Raw genomic sequence first — 5,969 nt, 5'->3', positions numbered from 1 at the left:
TGTTAAGTTCAGCCTCACCACATCCAGGTTACCCTTTTCTAGCATCTGATATCTCATTCTGGAGATTTTAAAATTTCTTCTAAACTGCTAGAAGTTTAACACAAACTTTGCATGCAACTATATGCCCAGTCCTCTTGCTCTGAATAAGAGATGTTTGCTGAAAGTAGACTATAAACTGGACAGGATGACCACTTATTACCTGTATTACAAACTATAGCACCCAAAAAGAGAAAGTAAAGGGGAATGTGCCTGCCACAGAGGCAGGGAGGGAGATGGGGTAGGGGTGGAGGGAGGGATACTGGGAACATTGGTGGTGGAGAATGGGCTCTGGTGGAGGGACAGGTATTTGACCATTGTATAACTGAGACATAATCACAAAAGTGTGTAAGTCTGTAATTATATCCCACAGTGTTTCATTAAAATTTTTTTAAAAAATAGAAGCAGCAGCATCAGATCCAAGATGGTGGACAGCAGGAGGCTGATGAAGGAGCTTGAAGAAATCCACAAATGTAGAATGAAAAGCTTTTGTAACATCCAGGTTGATAAAGCCAATTTATTGACTTGGCAAGGGCTTATTGTTCCTGACAATGCTCCATATGATAAGGGGGCTTTCAGAATCGAAATAAAATTTTCACCAGAGTACCCCTTCAAACCACTAAAGATCACATTTAAAACAAACATCTGTCACCCAAACGTTGATGAAAAGGGCAGGTCTGTCTGCCAGTAATTAGTGCTGAAAACAGGAAGCCAAAAACCAAAACCGGCCAAGTAATCAAGTCACTGGTGAACGACTCCTAGCCTGAGCACCCGCTTCAGGCTGACCTAACTGAAGAATACTCTAAGGACCATAAAAAATATCTATAAGAATGCTGAAGCGTTTACAAAGAAATATGGGGAAAAGCAGCCCATGGACTAAATCTGTCATGATTGATTCCAGCAAGTGTGAGCAGAGACTCCGAGCAGTGCATTCAAACACTGGCAAGGACTCTGGAAGATTGACATGTGCCACCACCTGGTATTTGCTTATGGCAGTTTCTAACTTTCTACAGTTTTCTTAATCAAAAGTGGTCTAGGTTACCTGTGAAGAAAGGATTAAAAATTTAAGCTGTTGGGGCTGGAGCAATAGCACAATCGACAGGGCATTTGCCTTGCACGCAGTCAACCTGAGTTTGATTCCCACCATCCCATATGGTCCCCTGAGCACCGCCAGGGTAATTTCTGACTGCAGGCCAGGAGGAACCCCTGTGCATTGCCAGGTGTGGCCCAAAAAGCCAAAAAAATTAAAAAAAATAAATGCGATCAAGGAAGACCTCAAAGAGAGAAGAGCAGAAGTGCTGGTAGATGCGGCAGAAGCCGTGAAAATATTTGTAACGCCCGCCTATCCTTTGCCAACTACAAGACCAAGATGACTGTCCTCCGACATCCTGATGGATCTATCACATCTTCCAGAATGGCAATGGAGAAGATTATCCATGACTTCTACTCAGATCTCTTCAATAGCCATGTCCACTTGCCGACATACTAAATTCCACAGGATGGATATGTAGTTCCCAATGTTCTCCCTTCTGAAATCCAACACGCCATTTCGTCAGTAAAGAAACGAAGAGCACCTGGCCCAGACAAGGTCAGACCTGAACACCTGAAGAACCTGTCGCCAATACTCATCAATACGCTGGTTCGGCTCTTCACATGCTACCTGTCTGAATGCAAGGTTCCGTCCCAATGGAAAACCAGCAGAACTGTACTACTGTACAAGGAGGGAGACATCCACAACATTGGCAACTATCGCCCAATCTCCCTATTGTCTGTCATCTACAAGCTGTTCACTCGAGTCATCCTAAATAGGATTGGCAGAACAATAGATGAAGGACAACCATGGGTGCAAGCCGGGTTCCACAAAGGATTCAGCACCATCGACTATATCCATATGATAACCAAGCTCATTGAGGTTTCTCGGGAGTTCAAGATGCTGTTCTGTCTAATGTTCATTGATTTAAAGAAGGCCTTTGATTCTGTTTAGGTGGAAGCGGTCACTGAAGCTCTAGCCAATCAGGGCATTCAAGCTCAATACATCAAGATCCTCCGTGAGCTGTATTACGGATTCACTACCAGGATCTCACCGTTCTACAAAGAAGTAATCATTGATGTCAAGAGAGGGGTTCGGCAGGGTGATACCATTTCACCGAAACTCTTCAGTGCCACCCTTGAGAACATCATGCGACGACTGGCATGGGAAGGAATGGGAGTGAAGATAGATGGTCAATAACTACAACACCCCAAGACTTCTTCATCAAGATCATGAACGATAGGTTTGAGGCTCTTTGTGTTCCTAGAGCAAATAGATGCCATTGGGCTACACTAGCACGTGACAGGACAAATGGAGATGTTACTGCTGCCTGCTCGAGCAAATCAATGATTAATGGGAAGTCAAGTGATCAAGTGAAAAAAATAAATAAAATATACCCCAAGTCCTATTTCCACCTACCTAGTTTAAGTCTAATTCAATAGTTTCCCATTTCATACTGAAGTTGGTAAATCCCTCTTGAAAAGCTTATTTGAGGCTGAGAGGAGGGAGATGGCCACTTTCTCCCAATCCATCTTTGCCACCTAGGGACTGGCTGGGAAGCCTAGGACTGATAAAGTATTCTATAAGCCCCTTCATTGCTCACAACATTAGTCCCTCCGGCAACATCTGAAGACCACTTGTTCTATCCAGCATGGAAATTGATCATGACCAGCCAATTTTCTAGGCGAGTGTGGACTCAGGCTGGAGTGAGAAATTGCTCTTTTCAAAAAAGGAAAGCCAGCCCTAAGCCTCACCCAGGCCTTCTCGGCCCCTCTCTCACAGAAAAGGATTTCTGGAGTAGATAAGCAGTAAAGTAAAACCAGACTTTGTTTGGAGGCTTTTAGATGAAGGGAATGAAGGAGAGAAAGAGAGAGAATAATATGCGCAAGAGAGAACACAAGCTTCTCCAAATGGGGAGAGCCATGGTATACATCCCAAGATGGGAGATATGGGTGACACATGTGCTCACGTACCATGTGTTAGGCCATATGGACAGAAGCAACGTATTGACTGGAACAGCATAAGAACACACTTTTGTTCAAGTTGACTTTTATAAGGTTTTTCCCAATCTGCTCCAAGTAAGTGTTTTCTAGCTTTATAGGAGTCATGTCTAGCCTGATTGCCAATGGGGCTGAGTTCGCATTGGTTGATGGTCTATTTTGAAATTAACTTTTCTTGGCCTTTGTTCCTACTGGAGCTTCTCTCAGAAGTAGTCTAGCCTTCTCTGTGTCTATTGGTGTCAGATAAGGTCTTATCAGACCTTAGTTCCCTGTGCTCACAAGGTGGGTTTTTGCTACCTTGGTGTTATTGGTTTTATATTTTTCCCAAGGAATCCCATTGCCATTGGGACCCTTTCTTATCTACCAACCTGCCTCAAAATTAGAGAAAAATATTCAATTTTTCTTTAACTTATGCTTAACAGAGAGGTAAGATGGTATTTAGAACACAATATTTGATCATCTCACTTCACATTTAAATTGTCTTCAGAATCTCTTGAACTTCTGGAATAAAATTCCTGGTTCACTTAATAGATAAAACATCAGTCCTTTCCATATTTGAACAACATTTTAGTCTTAACATTTTAACATTTTCTGATGTTAATGCATTTGGATCTAGATTTCCTCTGCTGTATGATTCTTAGAGAGTTGCATAAACATCTGTGCATTAGCCATCTTCTTTGTCAAATGGAGATAATAACATACTACACATGTTGGAAGAGCAATACAAAACTAAAGCAAGTATTAAAGTATTAAGCACACCATCAAAATAAATGTATCAATTTTTTCACTTTCTTGGGATAAGAAACATAAAACATCTCAGTGACAACTATAGACATTTATCCTTTGCTAACAGATAAGGATGACAGATAGTTTTATTGGACAGTGGGTCAACTGAACTTTAGATCTCCTCTATAATATAGACTGAAATCAATGTCCTTATTTGTGATCCCAGTGATACTGGTTACCTCCAAAAGTCAGACTCCTTTCTCACTAGCTAAGCGCACACGTTTAACCTAAGAGCAAAACTGAAGCAAAATGTAAGGACTAAAGATGTTTTATCTTGATAAGATTAGTGAATTTCTGCTGCCTTCCAAACCTCTCAAGAATCTCCCCTGTGAATCATTCACATAGAAAACATAAGTAAAAGGGAACTCTGTAAAGTTTCCTAAGTAGGTTGGTAGAATTACAAGTCATTTTATTATGTAAATTAAGTTTTCTAAAGCATAGTGGCTTAAATGTATAAAACAACAATTGCATTTAAAGCTATCATACTACCAGGCATTCAATGTGTTTTGGGGTCAATTACGGTTTGAAGTAGGTTGTCTGGAGCCTGATGATCAATGCTTTTCTTACTCTGCTTTGGGATATAAACTAGCATGGCAGGGCATATGTTTAGGTAGCCTCTCATCCACAATTAGGTCATCATGAGCCTATTCAGCAGTCAGATGACATTGTATAAGACATTTTTTGTTTCTAGTTGTAGTGATTTTAATAACATTCTTTTACTGAACAAAAGAAGTCATACACCCCCCGGTTTATTTCAAGGATTAATAGAAGAATATATTTACTTTCTTAATTAAGAAACTATCAAACATGCCTATCTATTCCCCTCTTTTACATATTCATTATGTATATGATATATTTATATCACTCTGGTGATAGTTCTCTCCAAGACACTACCTCAGGACTAGTCTAGGCCCACAGAATAGACAAAGACATTCAGTTACTATATGAGTTACTTCCTCTGCTAAACTGATTATACAAAATGGGTTTGATGGCATATGATTTCAGAAAAATCACTCAGGATATAGAACATAAAGGAAGAATCAGGAGGCCGTGATAACACTTCTAACATTGGTTAACTGTGAATTAAGTCAAATGTGATAGAGTCTGAACAGCTTTAAGAATCATTTTTTTAATTATTACTATTTATTGGTTTTTAGTGAAGTCCGGTAAATTATTATTCAGTGATTCTTAGAAAGATGTGAGGTAGGGAAGTATAAAATAAGTATGCATTTGAAACACCTCCTTCACCTCTCTCTCCTCTTATCTCTATTTCTCATAATTTTTCCTTCCCTTAGCTTCTTTAATTTGTGTTTAGAGACATCCCTCAGACATAGTGAAGCACATGCAATTGAGAGACATGTTTGAGAACATGCATGGCTAGTTCTTTGTTTCTTTTTCATTTATGGAAATGTCTACTTCGGCATTGTAAACTATATTGCAAGAAAAGTTTCTGCTGACCTCAGGCTTTCCACACAGGCAATGCAGTAGACTGCATTCACTATTTTCTTTCAGCCACCCAGAAGGTCTGCTTGCCAGCAATGATAGATGAATTCATATCGAACCTCCCATACTCCTTTCAAAGAGTCAAGCATTTTATTTCTCTTTTCTTGACCAATGTGTGTTCCTTGCAAGGAAGTGCAGTGGTAGTAGATTTCTTAATTTATCCTATGCTTTCAATTACAGTTTCTTTATTTCTGATACCTGCTTGTGGTTTATAAATACATAGTGTCACTTTAAGGCCAATATTTGAATTTTTAAGTATCAACAATATGTCAGCAGCTAGAGAACAAGCAATTAGGGTAAGAAGACTCTCTTTGTTGTACTTCAATATTTCAATAATAAGGGAAAAATGAAATAATTGAGTTCAGTCTGTTATCCTCCAGTGGTATGAGTATAAAATTGTATTTCTGAGGAACATATTGCAACTATACACACGGAGTTGTTGAAAATTAATCGTCTTATCACTGGGACTACTTGCAATGAACAAAGAAACTATATCATCAAACATGCTTTTTGACAATTTAGCTGATTTTGCAAAAATTGATTGATAGGGCTCTTAGAGAAAGATGAATCAAGGAGAAATGTGCATAATTTTTGCAGAACTTTAATTGTTTGAA

At 39.4% G+C, this 5,969-nt stretch overlaps 1 pseudogene; it reads left to right on the top strand.

Annotated features, from left to right (window-relative positions):
* The first annotated feature begins 460 nt into the window (after positions 1 to 460).
* LOC130022406 (ubiquitin-conjugating enzyme E2 L3-like) lies at positions 461 to 916 on the top strand (annotated as a pseudogene).
* Positions 917 to 5,969: the final 5,053 nt, after the last annotated feature.

The sequence above is a fragment of the Sorex fumeus genome, unplaced genomic scaffold (genome assembly GCF_029834395.1).
Source record: "Sorex fumeus unplaced genomic scaffold, SorFum_2.1 ptg000002l, whole genome shotgun sequence".
In the NCBI taxonomy this organism is placed as follows: domain Eukaryota; kingdom Metazoa; phylum Chordata; class Mammalia; order Eulipotyphla; family Soricidae; genus Sorex; species Sorex fumeus.
This window is presented reverse-complemented; position numbering and strand designations above follow the sequence as displayed.